Source organism: Elaeis guineensis, chromosome 6 (assembly GCF_000442705.2).
Source record: "Elaeis guineensis isolate ETL-2024a chromosome 6, EG11, whole genome shotgun sequence".
Lineage (NCBI taxonomy): Eukaryota > Viridiplantae > Streptophyta > Magnoliopsida > Arecales > Arecaceae > Elaeis > Elaeis guineensis.
In genome coordinates, this window is record NC_025998.2 from 99,095,769 (window position 1) to 99,113,079 (window position 17,311).

General features: G+C 34.7%; 1 non-coding gene across 1 annotated transcript; it reads right to left on the minus strand.

Annotated features, from left to right (window-relative positions):
* Positions 1-16,986: 16,986 nt before the first annotated feature.
* LOC140858972 (small nucleolar RNA R71) lies at positions 16,987-17,092 on the minus strand. The gene has a single exon (XR_012142374.1). It is a non-coding gene; the product is annotated as a small nucleolar RNA R71 (small nucleolar RNA).
* Between the last annotated feature and the right edge of the window lie 219 nt (positions 17,093-17,311).

Here is a 17,311-nt window from a genome sequence, read left to right on the forward strand (position 1 = left end):
AGACTCTTAGGTGTTGGATACCACCTGTGGTTCTCATATATGCAAATCATTGCAGGGGCTGCAGAACATTAAAGTTTTGAAGAAGGATGACTTCAAGATCTATGATGCTGGGAGGAGAGTCCATCCAGGCAGTAGCTATGGGGATATATATCTTGAAGTTACCTTCTGAAAAGATCTTAAAACTAAAAAACTGTTATTAGATGCCTAAGATCATTAGGAATATTATTTCTATACCATTGCTATTGCAACGAAGATTTAAAATAAATGGAAAGAGTAATAGTTGCTTAATTTCTTATTCTAATAAAATTATTTATCATGGTATTTTTGATAATGGTCTTCTAATTCTATCTCTTAATGATAATATATTTCATATTAATGAAAGCAAAAAATGAAAGAGAGATGATGTAAATAATGTTGGAATTCGAGGTTTCAGGCATACATGTGTATTTCAAAATTTTATTTTCTAAACACAGCAGCAGAATACAAGATTAAAATATTTTTAATCTAAATCATACATGCATAAAAATATAAAACTACAAGGATCTAGTTCATGTGCTGAAATTGACATATGCTAAAATTCAGATTGTGATCAATTCACATACCTATTTTACAATCTTTTTCTTTGAATCTGGATCTGAAAGAAAAAAAAAAAATTTTCTAGCTGCACACATATTCAGCCTCTATAAGTATCCACTCGGGATCAGTCTGGAACAGTCCTCTAGAATTTGAATTTTTTTCTCTAAAAGAATTCAGCCTGCTGAATCTGAACGAAGTCTAGATCGCGATCAATACTTGATCTCTTTCCTTGATCTTCTTCTTCTCCTCTTCTTTATCTTTTCTCCTAGCTTTGTGCTACTACTAGACATCAGGAACCAGCACCAACTAAGGGTGTCAAACACCCTTGGTGTGGAGGACTTGGGACGTCCCAAGTGTGGGGGTGTGTGGAATGCCCAAGGGAGAAGGAGAAGGGAGAGGAAGAGAGAGCATGAGGAGAGCTTTTGGGCATGGAGGGTTGCTGGTTTTGATTCTTTAGAGACCTTAGGGAAGGTCCCTTTAAATAGGCATAAGAATTGAATCCTATTCAATCTTATAATACAAGTCCTACTTGCATTGGGTTTTCTAAGAACTTAAGTTATTTAACTTGCATTAGAAATCTTATTAGGTGCCAACTCTTAGAGCCCTTGCACCCAATTAAACACACCCTCTTTTATACCCAAGAGACGCTCCATATCAGATTAAAAGGCCCTCTAATCATAGGACATGTCCAACTTGATCAAATCAAGGTGGTGCCCTAAAATAACTATAAAAAAAATTAATTAGGAACTTGCACCCTAATTTAATTGATCCATAACCTTAGACACCCAATAATTAGAGTCTCATGAATCTAATTCATATAGATTATTAGCAAAAAATTAAGTTAGAATTATCTTATCAAATAAAAAATTCCAACGAAAAGAAGAATTGGATCCAACTATGTGCTAGCAAGATTACCATGAACCCAATCGGATTTCTCTAAATCTAATTGATACTTCATAAGCTCAATTGCTAATTTCAGACCTAATCCCTTTGTTGTATGACCCCATAGGTTCAATTCTATCTGGCAGTGAGATATACAATGATCTCTATCAAAGTATCATTGAAACTCTTTTCAATGGGCTGGAATAATTTCACTCTAACTCATCAAGGATTGTCAATCCAGAACAATTCTAGTGAGCTCTCACAATCCATCAGTGACAACTAATAGTATGTAGTGGCAACCCAGTAGAACTGAAATGAACCTCTAGGTGTAGTAATGTGTGATTCAATCCCTCTATCATGAGTTTCAACTTGATGGCAGGTCATGGATAAATCGTCAAATCTCAACATCAGTCATATGATAGATTCGATTAGCTCAAGTCCAGTTGTGACTTCTATGAAAATTTTTTTTCATCAATCATACTATTGTGACTACAGATTCTCAGATTTAGTTTCTTAAATCTCATAAGACTACTTTTTTCTATCAAGATTGATAGATCCCATCTTGATGTACACCCTACCCCTACAGTGGACCAATTATTGCCAACATCTACTACAAGAGCTCATTGATATCTATGTTTATATGTCAGTCAAACTCCAGCAGCCTCACTGTGGATAGTAGTACAATCTCAAGTTAAAGAATCATTCACACAACTACAGCATCGAGATGATCACTGACGATTGAGTAAAAATCCAAATGATTTCTCGTATGATCACGCTCAGTACCAGTTGTTCTCTAAAACTATCCACACTCATCGCCAAGTATCCCTATACTGTAGACCAGAGACTCATCTATCTCGAAGAAAGCAATCTGTGCACCAGTCTATCCGGATCGATCATCGTACTCATGATGATCCTATGATCGGGAGTATTTAGGAATTAACTACATGTCTCTAATTCTCAACACCTTGAGAATATGTATCGAAACTAATTTCATGGATGATTCAAGGACACATCACACTTAAATAAAAAATAAATTTATCTTTTTATTGATCAAATCAATATATTAAGTACAAAATTATGTCCTAAAGTTATTACAATGTGTCAGCCATATTAACTTCTAGGATATACATCTAACAATCTCCCACTTGGACTAAAGTCAATTGGCCACAGATCTAAGTCCCATCTTCTTAAGGTGGACTTTCATTTTTGGTTGGCTCAACTGCTTAGTTAGCAGATCTGCTATGTTATCCATGGAGTCTACTCTTCGCACCTCGACATATTTTTTTTCGAGGTAGTCGCGTATGATGTGATACCACCGATCGATGTGCTTGAATTTTTGATAAGACCTCGACTCCTTAGCAAGTGCTATGGCTCCATTGTTGTGCAGTAGAGTGGTATGGTATCCGATGTCATAACTCCAAGTTTCATGATGAACTTCTTGAACTAAAAGCCTTCCTTTGTAGCATTTAAAGCAGCGACATACTCAGCCTCTGTGATCGAATCCGCTATGATAAGTTGCTTGAAACTCTTCCAGCTAACTGCACCACCATTGCAAACGAACACATATCCTGATGTAGATTTTTTATCATCAGGATCAGACATGAAGTCTGAGTCAGTGTATCGCTCAACTCACAACTCAAAATCTCCTCCAAAGATCAAGAATAAGTTCTTAGTCCTTCTTAAGTACTTAAGGATGTTCTTCACAGCTATCTAGGGCTCCTCATCTGGATTTGACTGATACCTGCTCGTGACACTCACAGCAAAGGCAATATCAGATCGAGAACATAGCATGACATATATGAGGCTCTTTATGATCGAAGCGTAAGGAATCCTACTCATACGCTGCACCTCCTTAGATGTGGTCGGACACATCATCTTGGACAGACTAATACCATGCCTAAGAGGTAAAAATTTTTTTTTAGAGTTTTTCATACTGAACCTCTTCAGTACTTTCTCTATGTACGACTTTTATGATAGGCCTAGCATCCATTTAGGTCTATCCTTATAGACCTTTATTCTGAGAATATAAGATGATTTCCCTAGATCTTTCATGGAGAATTTCTTAGACAACTATCTTTTGACCGTGATCAGCATGGGAATATCATTCTTAATAAAGAGAATATCATCCATGTACAATACGAAGAATATTATCGCACTCTCATAGACCTTTTTATATACACATGATTCCACTTCATTTTTTGATGAAATCAAATGATTTGATTGCCTCATCAAAATGATGGTTCCAACTTCGAGAAGCTTGCTTTAATCCGTATATAGACTTTTACAGCTTGCAAACTCTGTGATCACCATCATCAGACGTGAAATCCATAGGCTGCTCCATATAGATATCTTCCTCAAGATATCCATTCAAAAAAGTAGTTTTCATATCTATTTTTTAGATTTTATAATCATAGTAAGCTGCAACTGCAAGTAGAGTACGGATGAATTTCAGTATGGCTACAGGTAAGAAGGTTTTTTGATAGTCAATATCCTCACGTTGACTATAACCTTTAGCCACAAGCCTAACTTTATAAGTCTCTATCTTACCATTGGCACCTATCTTTCTTTTGTAAATCCATTTACACCCAATCGGTACAATACTCTCAGATGGATCCACTAAGATCCAGACCTAGTTCGAGTGTATTGAGTCAATTTATGACTTCGTATCTAACTATTTCTCGAAATCGATGTCTAACATCGTTTCGTCAAAGGTATTAGGATCATCATTATGACCCCTATCACCTATAAAGAATATTTTTTTTACTTCTTACATAAGCATACCCATGTATCTCTCAGGAGATCGGGAGATCCTGCTAGATCTATGAGGTGGTTAAGGAACATCTACTACTGGCTCATGGATAATAGGTTCTTGAGGATCTATAGCTCTTGGCTCTTCAGAGATCTTCTCTTCGAGCTCAACTAACCTCCCACTGCCACCATCTTGGATAAATTATTTTTCTAGGAATACGGTATTTTGACTCATAATCACATTGTGGTCTTGTGGGAAGTAGAAGTAGTATCCCATGGATTCTTTAGGATATCCTATAAAGCGAGCTATAATAGATCTATCCTCCAACTTATCCGCCATCTATCTCTTGACATAGGCCGGACATCTCCAAGTCTTAAGATAACCTAGACTTGACTTCTCACGGAACCATATTTCATACGATGTGGTAGGAACGGACTTTGATGGAACCCTATTCAACAGGTGAATAACGGTTAACAAGGCATATCCCAAAGATATAAGGGTAAGTCAGTGAAGCTCATCATAGACCTAACCATATCCAATAGGATCTTGTTCCTCCTTTCGAATATCCCATTGAGCTGAGGTGTTCCAGGTGTCCATTGAGAGACTATACTGTTATCTTTAAGATATCCTAAAAATTTTTGACTAAGGTATTCACCTCCTCGATTAGATCGAAGAACCTTAACAGATTTGTCTGTTTATTTTTCTACCTCATGTCTGAATTTTTTGAACCTTTCAAAGGCCTCAGACTTGTGTTTCATGAGATACACATATCCTTACCTAGACAAATCATCGGTAAAGGTAATAAAGTAGGTATAACCACCTTTGATTTGCACATCAAGTGGCCCACACATATTGGTGTGTACCAAGGTGAGTAACTCAATGGCCCTCTTCCCAAATCCTTCAAAGAATAATTTGGCCATTTTTCCTTGAAGATAAGATTCACAGGTTGGATATGACTCTGGGTTAAGAGAGCTAAGGATCCCATCTTTTTTCAGTCTGTATATTCTATCCTCTCCAATATGGCCTAGTCTATGGTGCCACAAGTACTTCTGATTAATTTCTTCTCTGGATCTTTTTTGGCCTATGGCACTCACTATTTACTCGTTTAAGTTTACATTCTCATTAACATGCAAGTGATAAAAAATGTCAATTAAAAGACCTCATGCAACCAATTTATTTTGTAAATAAATGGAACAAAAGTCCTTACTGAAACTAATTTCAAAACCTTCCTATGCTAGCACAGACACAAAAATCAAATTTTGACTAGCTATAAAAATATAATAACGGTCTTTTAAATCTAATCTAACACCTGACGGTAATTGAAGAGGGTAAGTGCCAACGGCCTCTGTAGTAACCTTTGCTCCATTGTCGATCCGAAGGATCATGTCACCTTTCTTCAACCTCCTACTTTTTATCAGATCCTTCATTGAGATATATATATGAGCACTCGAGCCAGAGTCTAATGCCCAACTAGAAGTAGAAGAAACTGTAAGGTTAGATTCAATTACAAGCATACCTTTGGAAGGTTTATCACCTTTTTTGATTTTTAGGCTCTCCAGATATTTTGGACAGTTCCTCCTCCAGTGGCCTTTAGCATGACAGTAGAAATATTTTTCTTTTGCTTCAACCTTGCCAGAAACTTCCTTCTTCGGTCTATTCTTCTTTTTCTACTTCTTAACGAATTTTGCCTTCTTCTTCCCAATAGACTTTCTCTTGGAAGAAGTCCACTCTACAATGAGAACAGTACCCCTTGAACTCTTTAAGATTTCCTCCGTAGTGACCAACATATTAACCAGTTTGTGTATAGTGCAATCGAGCTTATTCATACGAAAATTTATAATAAATTGACTATATGAACTTGTAAGGAATTAAAGGATTAGATCCATCTACAATTCCTTTTGTATTTCTAGCTCGAGCTTCTCAAGCTCCTTAACGTCCTTGATCACTATCATATAGTGCTCATGGATTGACTGTCCTTCATGCATCTTCAGATTGATGAGTCTTTCGGACATCTGAAAGCACGCTGTGCGGCTCTACTCACCATACAACTCTTACAGATGAGTTATCATAGCCCTGGTAGTAGGCATATGCTCATTCTAGCTTTACAACTCATTTGACATAGAATCCAGTATGTAGCACTTAACCCGACTGTCTTCATCTATTCGCTTTTCAAAAGCAACCTTTTGCTTAGTAGTAGGATGGTTTGGTAGCATTATGGGTTCCTAGTCGACTACATGATCTAGTTTTTCAGAGGTTAAGACAATCTTGAGATTTTTGAGCCAGTCTTTGTAATCAATACCGATCAAATGATTGGTTTCAAGGATGCAGGCTAGAGGATTCGAGACTGACATTTTTAACTACGAGAGCAGAGATTCAAGTTAGACTTTTATACTTAATTGTTATATTTGCTTCTAGGGACTTTAAGATGCAAATAATGACTCCCACTAATTTATCGGATCCCTCCACTCTCAGAGAAGAAAACGAAAATCCTAGTGCAACAAAGAATTTTTAGTGGGTGCTACGGTCCCACCGACAACATACACCTCACCTAACAGTTATTAGTAATATGCATACTGGTGCGTAGGCAACTCTTTGCCTAGATGCTTCTCTAAGCATGTTTTAGCGACTTAGTCTCTAGTCATGTGGGCTCACCTAACATTTATTGCCCATACTTCTTAGTTAAGTCTGATCCACCATTCACAAGCAGATGCAAGGCCATCATTGGGTCCCTCACCTAACAATTATTGGGTCTAACACTATCCTTATCCTAGAGCAATTTTTTGCTAATAGAGTGGTTACGTATTTTTGATGCAATTGAACCACTGTGACTAGCCGAGAACAATCAATGCTGGTAGCACGCCGGCACATCTACAATAGTGGAAGACCTATAGACTTAATATTTATGGAGAGTTTAGATTTAGATATCATCTAATTAGTCATCATATGACTGATCTAATTGGAATGGGCTAAACCAAACCGCTAAGCTACCTAATTTAAAATCTAATCTTCCAAATTGGCCAAGTAAGTGAAGATCAGTGGGGGTCTCCCCATCGCTTTTCTTAGACACCAATAAATTAGTCAGGTAAGTAAACAGAACTAATTAAATAACCACATCTCATTAACTTGCCTTAGATACCAATAAGTCAATTGGTCCAAACAGATTAACTCTAACGAATCAGGCTCAAACCGTCAAGCCAAATTAGATCTTTAGGTTAGTCGATTCTACATATGGGATTTAAATAATTTGATCAACAATAATTGCATGATCATTTAACTTAATTAATCTGAGCCTAATCAATACTTGACTTGGTTCGATCAATTACTCAATCAGATTAAATCCATATGACTCAAATAAAAAATTTTAGATGCAATCCTATTACATGACCTAATTAATAATTTTTCTATAACTAAAATCCTCATGCACAAACATAAATTTTAGATTCTAAAGTTAAAATTTTATATCTAAATTCTTTCAATGAAAGTAAGTTTTAAATTATAAAAATAATTTTCAGATTTAACATACAAACATATATCATATATATGCATGTAAATTCAGATCAAAAAAAAATTTAGATCTACTACATGATTTCATATATCTCATATACTAATCATGGATCATATCAAAAGTAAATTTATGATTTAAATATGCAATCATATATTACATATATAAATCAAAATTCAGATCATATAAAATTTCAAATTTCATACATGCATCTATGTAACATATAAACATGAACTAGAACTCTTTCTAGATCAAAATTCAGATCTATGCATGCTTTCATATATCAAATATATATTTTAAAATTAAATCTAAAATTAAATTTTAAAATTTAAAATTTATCTATACATCTCATGTATCAAGAAAAAATCAAATTTTGAAATTTTTTTCAAAACATGTATGATAATTTCAGCAAAATGAAACTTGTGGCTCTGATACCACTGTTAGAATTCGAGGCTCCAGACATGCATGTGTGTTTTAAAATTTTATTTTCTAAATACCATAACAGAATACAAGATTAAAATATTTTTAATCTGAATCATACATGCATAAAAATACAAAACCACAAGGATCTAGTCCATATGCTGAAATTGATATATGTTGAAATTCAGATTGTGATCAATTCACATACCTATTTCGTAATCTTTTTCTTCGAATCTGGATCTGAAAAAAAAGATTTTCTTCTATCTATACATGTATCCAACTTCTATAGGTATCTACTCAGGATCAGCTTAGAATAGCCCTTTAAAATTTAAATTTTTTTCTCTAAAAAAATTCAGCCTGTTGAATCTGAACGAAGCCTGGATCGCGATCAACACTTGATCTCTTTCTTTGATCTTTTTCTTCTCCTCTTCTCTATCCTTTCTCCTTGCTTTGTGCTGCTACTAGACACCAGGAACCAACACCAACTAAGGGCATCAAACACCTTTGGCGTTGAGGACTTGGGATGTCCCAAGTGTGGGGGCGTGTGGGACGCCCAAGTGAGAAGGAGAAGGGAGAGGAAAAGAGGACTTGGGGAGAGCTTTTGGGCATGGAGGGTTGTTGGTTTTGATTATCTAGGGATCTTAGGAGAGGTCCCTTTAAATAAGTACGAGGATTGAATCCTATTCAATCTCATAATACAAGTCCTACTTGCATTGAGTTTCCTAATAACTTAAGTTATTTAACTTGCATTAGGAATCCTATTAGGCACCAACTCTTAGAGCCCTTGCACCCAATTAAACACACCCTCTTTTGCACCCAAGAAACATCCCATATCAGATCAAAAGGCCCTCTAATCATAGGACACGCCCAACTTGATCAAATCAAGGTGGTGCCCCATAATAACTATCAAGAAAAATTAATTAGGAACTTACACCCTAATTTAATTGATCCATAACCTTAAACACCTAATAATTAGAGTCTCATGAATCCAATTTATGTAGATTATTAGCAGATAATTAAGTTAAAATTATCTTATCAAATAAGAAATCCCAACGAAAAGAAAAATTAGGTCCAGCCATGTGCTAGCAAGGTGACCATGAACCCAATCAAGTTTCTCTAAACCCAATTGACACTTCATAAGCTCAATTGCTAATTTTAGGCCTAATCCTTTTGTTGTGTGACTCCATAGGTTCAATTCTATCTGATAGTGAGATATATAATGATCTCTATCAAACTATCATTGAAACTCTTTTTAATGGATTGAAATAATTTCACTCTAACTCATCAAGGATTGTCGATCCAGAACAACCCTAGTGAGCTCTCACAATCCATCAGTGACACCTAGTAGTATGTAGTGGCAATATAATAGAACTAAAATGAACCTCTAGGTATAGTTAATGTGTGATTCAGTTCTTCTATCATGAGTTCTGACTTGATAGCAGGTCATGGATAAATCATCAAATCTTAACATCAATCATATGATAGATTCGATTAGTTCAAGTTTAGTTATGACTTCTATGAAAATATTTTTCCATCAATCATACTACTGTGGCCACAGATTCTCAGACTTAGCTTCTTAAATCTCATAGGACTACTGCTTTCTACCAAAGTTGATAGATCCCATCTTGATGTGCACCTTACCCCTACAATGGATCAACTGTCGCCAACATCCGCTATAAGAGCTCATTGAGACTCATGTTTATATGTCAGTCATACTCCAGTAGCCTCACTACGAGCAGTAGTACAATCTCAGGTCAAAGGACCATTCACACAACTATAGTATTTAGATGATCACTAACGATCGAGTAGAAATCCAAGTGATCTCTCGTATGATCATATTCTGTACTAGTTATTTTCTAACAACTATCTACACTCATCGTCCAACATTCCTACACTGTAGAACAGAGACTCATCTATCCTGAAAGAAGTGATCTATGCGTCAGTCTATCTGGATCGATCACCATCCTCATGATGATCTTATGACTGAAAGTATTTAGGAATTAAATACATATCTCTAATTCTCAACACCTTGAGAATATGTATCGAAATTAATTCTATGAACGATTCAAAGATACATCACACCTGAATAAAAAATAAATTTATCTATTTATTAATCAAATCAATATATTAAGTATAAAATTATGTTCCAGAGTTATTACAATGTGTTAGCCATATTGGCTTCTAGGACATATATCTAACAAATAACACTTTGCTCTGGCATTGTTGACTTGGTCATATAAGTGAGATAAGAATTAACAAGTTATACAAAGAAGATTTTTCTGATCCTTATAATTATGAATCATCTGGTACTTGTAAATCTTATCTTATGAAAAAATGACCAAGACTCTATTTATGGATATGGAGAAAGAACAAGTGAGTTATTATGACTTATACATACAGATGTATGTGGTCCTATGACAACTGAAGTCAAAGGAGGATACTCTTATTTTATTACGTTCACTAATAATTTATTTACGTTTGAATATGTGTAACTTATGAAATACAAATTTGAAGCCTTTGATAAATTTAAAGAGTATCAAAGTATGATCGAAAAATAAACTAAAAAAAATATTAAAATTTTTCGATTAGATCGAAGAGGAGAATACTTATCCAGTAAATTTCTAGATCATCTTAAAGAAAAAGAGATTCTCTCAGAATGGACCCCTCCTTACACACCACAGTTGAATGGTGTAGCTGAAAAGAGGAATTATATTTTATTGGATATCGTGCGGTCCATGAAGTATTTTACAGACTTGCTTTTTTTTTTTTGAGGATATGCCCTAGAGATTGCTATCTATATCCTGAATAGAGTACCTTCTAAATCTATACCAAGTACTTTATATGAGATATGGAGAGGAAAGAAGCTTAATCTTAAGTATCTTAAGATATAGGGCTGTCCAACTTATTTAAAAAAAAAAAATGGACATAAATTAGGTGCTAGGGCAGATAAATACTTATTTGTAAGTTATCTTAAAAAGAGTATGGGTTACCTCTTTTACCACCTTATTGAATAAAATGTGTTTGTCAGTAAACATACCACTTTTATGGAAAAAGAGTTTATCCTAAAAAGAGGTAGTGAGAAGAAAGTTGAACTTGGAGAAGTTCAGAACCTACAAATAGAAGCACAAGATAGTCCTTAACCAGAAGTACCCATTAATGAGGTACAACCACAAAACACACCTCCTCTCTGAAGGTTAGAAAGAGTACGAAATGCATCTTTGAGGTACGGGTTCATTATTAAGAATAATAAAGCCCACATCATTGAGAATGATGAACCTTTGACCTATACAGAAGTTGTTACAAGAAAGGACTCAGATAAATAACTGGAGGCTATAAAATCTGAAATGGACTCAATGTATTCCAACCAAGTATGGACTTTGGTTGATGCACCAGAGGGTGTGATCTTTATTAGATGCAAATGGATCTATAAAAAAAGATTGGAGCAGATGGCCAAGTCGAAACTTATAAAATCAGATTGGTGGTTAAAAATTTTTGATAAAAATAGGATATTGATTATGATGAAATATTTTTATCTGTTGTCATGCTCAAATCTATATAGATTATACTTACAATAGCAGCATACCATGATTATGAAATTTGACAAATGGATATGAAGACCGCATTCTTTAATGGTTATCTTGAGGAAGAGATTTACATATCTCAGTCAGAAGGATTTATCTCAAGTGAGAGAGCAGATCAGGAATGCAACCTTAAAAAATCTATTTATGGATTAAAGTAGGTCTCAAGGAGTTGGAAGATCCACTTTGATATTACAGTCAAAGAGTTTGGCTTTATAAAAAATATGGATGAACCTTATGTGTACAAGAAGACTAGTGGGAGTGCCATCATCTTCTTAGTTTTATATATAGATGACATACTTCTCATTAAAAATAATATCCCAATATTACAATCGGTCAAAACATGGCTATCAAGTAAGTTTTTCATGAAAAATTTGGATGAAGTATCCTATATACTAGGTATAAAGATCTATAGGAATAGATTTAAAAGGATGTTAGGTTTGTCCCAATCTAGGTATATAGACCTTGTGCTAAAAAGATTTAGCATGGATGGGAGTAAAAGAGATTACTTACCCATGAGTCAAGGCATACATATCTCAAAAAGAATGTCTCCTAAAACACAAGAAAAGAGAAATAGAATGAGTTCTATTCCCTATGCTTCAGTAGTAGGGTTAATTATGTATGCTATGCTATGTACTAAGCGTGATGTTGACTATGCTTTAGACATAGTTAGTAAATTTTAGGCTGATCCAGGTGAGGATTATTGAAAAGCAGTGAAAAATATTCTTAAGACTTGAGAAGGACTAAAGATATTTTTTTGGTATATGAAGGATCTGATCTAAAACTAGAAGGCTATTCTGACTCTAGTTTTCAATCAGATCTTGATGATAGCAAGTCCACTTCAAAATATGTCTTTACTCTAAATAATAGAGTAGTAAGTTAGAAAAATTTTGAGCAGCAGACTGTAGTTGACTCAATCACTGAGGTAGAGTACATAGCTACAAGTGAAGCCATCAAGAAAGCTGTCTGGATGAAGAAGTTTATCACTGAATTGGGTGTCATTCTTGAGATTGAGAATCTAGCACCACTTTTCTGTGATAATACTGGAGTAGTTGCTTAAGCTAAGAAATTGAGGTCTCATCATAAATCCAAGTACATTTTAAGGTGCTTCCACATCGTTCATAAAATAATCGAAAGACAAGATATAGTCATTGAATGAGTAGATACAAAGAACAACATAACAGACTAGTTCACTAAGGCTCTACCATAACAGTAGTTCGATCGCCACCTCGATTGTATCGGGCTAAAATATAAGGATGATTGTCTTTAGTGCAAGTGAGACATTGAAAGGAATATGCCCTACAAGTCAATTGAGATTTATATTTTGATGGATTTTCTTTGTAATCTTTCAGACTCATATAATTGATACTTTATGAATAAATATAAGACATTTATTTTTCATCATGTGTTGTATCTTACATTCATAATGATTATGATGAACCCCATAAATAAGGCAATGGTTTTAGGGTGATGAGGAGATCATACCTGTGATATCTAAAATCTTAAAAATCTTGATTTAGAATATTTTTAGTCATAGGAGCATTGAGTAGGAGATCAATGCTCTTGATAGACCGGCACTTCCTATGTATGCTTGATTGAGAGGATGGCTGATCTCATAAGCCACTTATGTGAGACACTAATATAAAAATATGGGTGCTCATTGGAGAATGAGTTTGCTGAATTGATCCATCTTAAGAAACATCTTAGAGATCTACTTATCTATCAAAAGATATTTTCTTATAGTGGGAGTTATGCATGTAATCCTCTGACCTGAGACTACCATAGAACCTTATATACATGAATCCATATTTTGGTTCATATTCATTCATGACTTAGTCATGTATGGGATGTTCTGGATATGGTGGAATGTGTATGAAGGTTGTAAGTAGGTCAACATACAATTGATCACTCCTGGTAAAAGGAGATCGTATTCTACTTGCTCTAATCAATTGATGATTCAAAGAGTCTTTGATCAAAGCAAAATAAAAATTAGAAAGAGTTTTTAATATTTTATTAATTGAATCATTATTATAAGATTAAGAGAAATATAAATATGATATTAGATTTGACATCATTTCATATCCAGAGTCATATTTGGGATGCAAGTTGATCGCATGATCGAATTGCATGGTAACTTATTACTGAAGGATATTTTTGATATTTCTATCAAAATTTTATATCTTCTAGATAGGCATGATATATTACTAGATATCAATTTTATCTTGTAGGTTTGATCGAATTAAAGAGTTTAATTCGATCATCACTTAAAAAGGATGCTAATTGCTAAAATCAGATTAGCTTGATTGGACCTAAATCGGTTAGATTGAATTCTAATCAAATCAGATCAACTTGCACCTGGACCTACTGCTAGCTAGATATGAAAGTCAATGGATTATATACAAAAAAAATTCATCAGGGGTCTAATTGAATTATATCATATTTACAAGGTGAACATACTAGCATATGTTGCAAATCCTAGCTCCTTGTTTTGAATCAGGTTCGAATTTGGTTGCAGATTGGGCTCATTAAATTGATAAACACTTAATTTAAGTATTTTAAAATAGAAAATTATATTTAATTTATCTTATTTATTAAAATTTTGATGTTTCTTTTTATGTTTTACAGGAAAGGTGATCGCCGATACAAAGAGTCCGATTCATAGATCAAAAAGACTCAAGTTTGAAGAAAATTGGACTTAAAATAAAATTAAAATAAAAGAAAGATGCATCCGATATTATAGAAAATGAAGATACTATGTAAGAAATCCAAAAAGGATATAGATGTCATTATGAAGAAACAAAAGTTTCTTTTTGGAAGTGGAATAAAAAAGGTAGCGTGAAGTTCATTCATGCTGTTCCTGGGCGAGCAGCACAGCGCGTGCGAGCGCGTGGGTCCGTGCGTGAACACACGGACGCGGGGCGGACGCAGGACGGACGCGGGCAAGCATGGATCGCGGTAGCGCAGGCAACACGTGAACGCACGGATGCAGGGCGGATGACATGCAGGCGGACGCGGATGCGGGTGCGGCATTCGGACGCATGGTCTTTAGTATTTTTTAGTCCCATATCGAAAAATCATGTAAAACTCCTTCCTCCTAACACCTATAAAAAGGCTCTTGTACTTCTATTTGAGAGTATCCCAGAAATTCTTCTAAAGCCTTGCATAGAGAAAAAAACAGGGACTACTTCATGAGCAGCTAGGCTAGCAGTCTCGGGAGTGGAGAAGAAACTTTGTAATGACACAGAGCGGGTTTATTATTCTAAACTTTCTTGTATTTCTTTGTATGCAATAAAGATTATGCTTTTTATTTAAATTGTCATGAGTTCTTTATTTGCTCTCTTTCATATGCTTTTATTTATGCTTTCCTGTTAGATTAATATTAGGAATAATTTTTACTTTCCGGAGACGCACCGTAATCTACGGGTACGGGGCGTGCCGAGGAAAGAAGAGTTGTTTACCTAATACTTTTCGGAGATGCACCGTGATCTATGGGTACGGGGCGTGCCGAGAAAAGATAGGTATTTTTTCTAAGATTAATCACATCAATTTAATTAAAAAAAAGAGATACAACTCTGCTAGTACAAAATTAATTCAAAACTCCCGAGCTCTTTATTTTCTTATTACATCAATTTTAAGATAATTTATTTTCTAAATCAAAAATAACGCTTCTTTCTTTTATTTTGCAATCTCAACTTAGCCCAAGATCCCTGAGGATACGATCTCGACTCATCCTACCTACGTAGTGAGTAGAGTTATTTTTGGTGCTATCAACGACTACGCATCAAATTTTGACGCCGTTGTCGGGGATCTTGGCACGGTTGAATTAAAAAATTGAAAATTTTTTTTTTTTTTAAAAATATATACTTTTCAGTTTTTATTTCTTGCTTTAAATTTTTTTCAGTGCTTTCTAACTAGATAATCTTATTTGCATAATTACATAATTACCTTGCATAACTAATTTACTACTTTTTAATCTTTAAAATTTTTCTGCTTAGAATAATTTGCTACTTTTTATAGCCTAGTGATTTATTGCTTTTTGGACTTAATCACCTAAACTTATTTTCTTGTAAAACTAAAAAAAAAAAAAAAGAAAAAGAAGCCACTGACATTTCATAACACTTAACTAAAATAGCGTAACCTCAAATATAAAAATTTCTAACTTGATTAGACATCTTGTTTCTTTGCACTGCATCTCCATAATTAATCTTAAGGGCAATAACCCATTAACTAGATAAGGTGGGGATTTGATCACCCTTCTTTGGCCCAAAAATCATATCCTTCATTTTGCATTAAACCAAGCTTTAATTTTAAAATCAACTAGACGTCAGCCCTAGAAATTTTGAGCTCAATAGGACAAGAAAGCTCTAGAGTTGAACCGAGTGCGGATTGGTTAATTGCTTGGTGTCTATGGCAAGTGGTTAAAGAAAGTGATTTTTAATTGGTTCCGTTGACTGACCTGGCCAACTCAGTTGGTGTCTAAGGAAAGCAACGAGCAGGGAACCTCCCACATCTTACGCTTACCTAGCCGAGTCAGTTAGTCAGTCTTGAGCTTGGAGTGCTCAAAGGCGGTCTTGAAAGTTAGGAGCTGTCTAGATCTAAGTTAACCTTAGGATAGAGAGTCTATGCTTGTTTAAGTTGATTGCAATTAACATCTAAACATTAACTAATTTCTTCCTTTTCATAGATTTAAGATTCTTAGGTTCTTCTCTTTAGATTTTCTTCATTCTTTTCTCACTTTATTATAAAAAATATATATTATAAAAAAAAAATTTCTGTGTTTGCTCTAAAGTATAATTGTAAGGTATATGCTTGGCCGTAGATCGTTACGACCAGAAATCCAACCTTTTGATCCAGAAATAAAAAGAACCTTTAAAGCCAACAGACGTAAAAATATGGACCAAAATCAGGAGAATGATCCACCCAGGTAATTGAAGGAGTACTTTACTCCTTCCACATATACTTACTCTCCTTGTATTCAAGTGCCCCCTGTGGAGGCCACCCAATATGAAATTAAGTCCAGTATAATCCAAATGTTACCTTCATTTTATGGACTTAGTAATAAGGACCCTTATAAACATCTTGAAGAATTTCTTGAGATATGCTCAACTGTCAAAATTCACAACTTCTCCGATGATGCTCTTAGGTTAAAATTATTCCCTTTCTCACTTAAGGACAAAGCCAAATACTGGCTACATACTTTGGATTCCATGACTATATCAACCTGGGACCAGCTGCAAGGAGAGTTTCTCAAGAAATATTTTTTCATAGGAAAAACTAATCAAATAAGGAAAGCCATAACTAGTTTTTCCCAATTAGATGGAGAAATATTTCATGAAACATGGGAGAGATTAAAGGACCTTATTAGAAAATATCCCCATCATGCTGTACCCAAGTGGCAATTAATCCAATATTTTTATGATGGGCTATCTGAAAGACATCGACAAATAGTCGATGCATCATGCGGTGGGACATTCATGCTGAAAAATGAAAATAAGGCATGGCAACTATTTGAAATTTTAAGTGAAAATTCATTACATCATATGTCTGCCTCTATTAGAGATAAACCAATGTTAAATCCAAAAAGAGGTAGAATATATGAAGTAG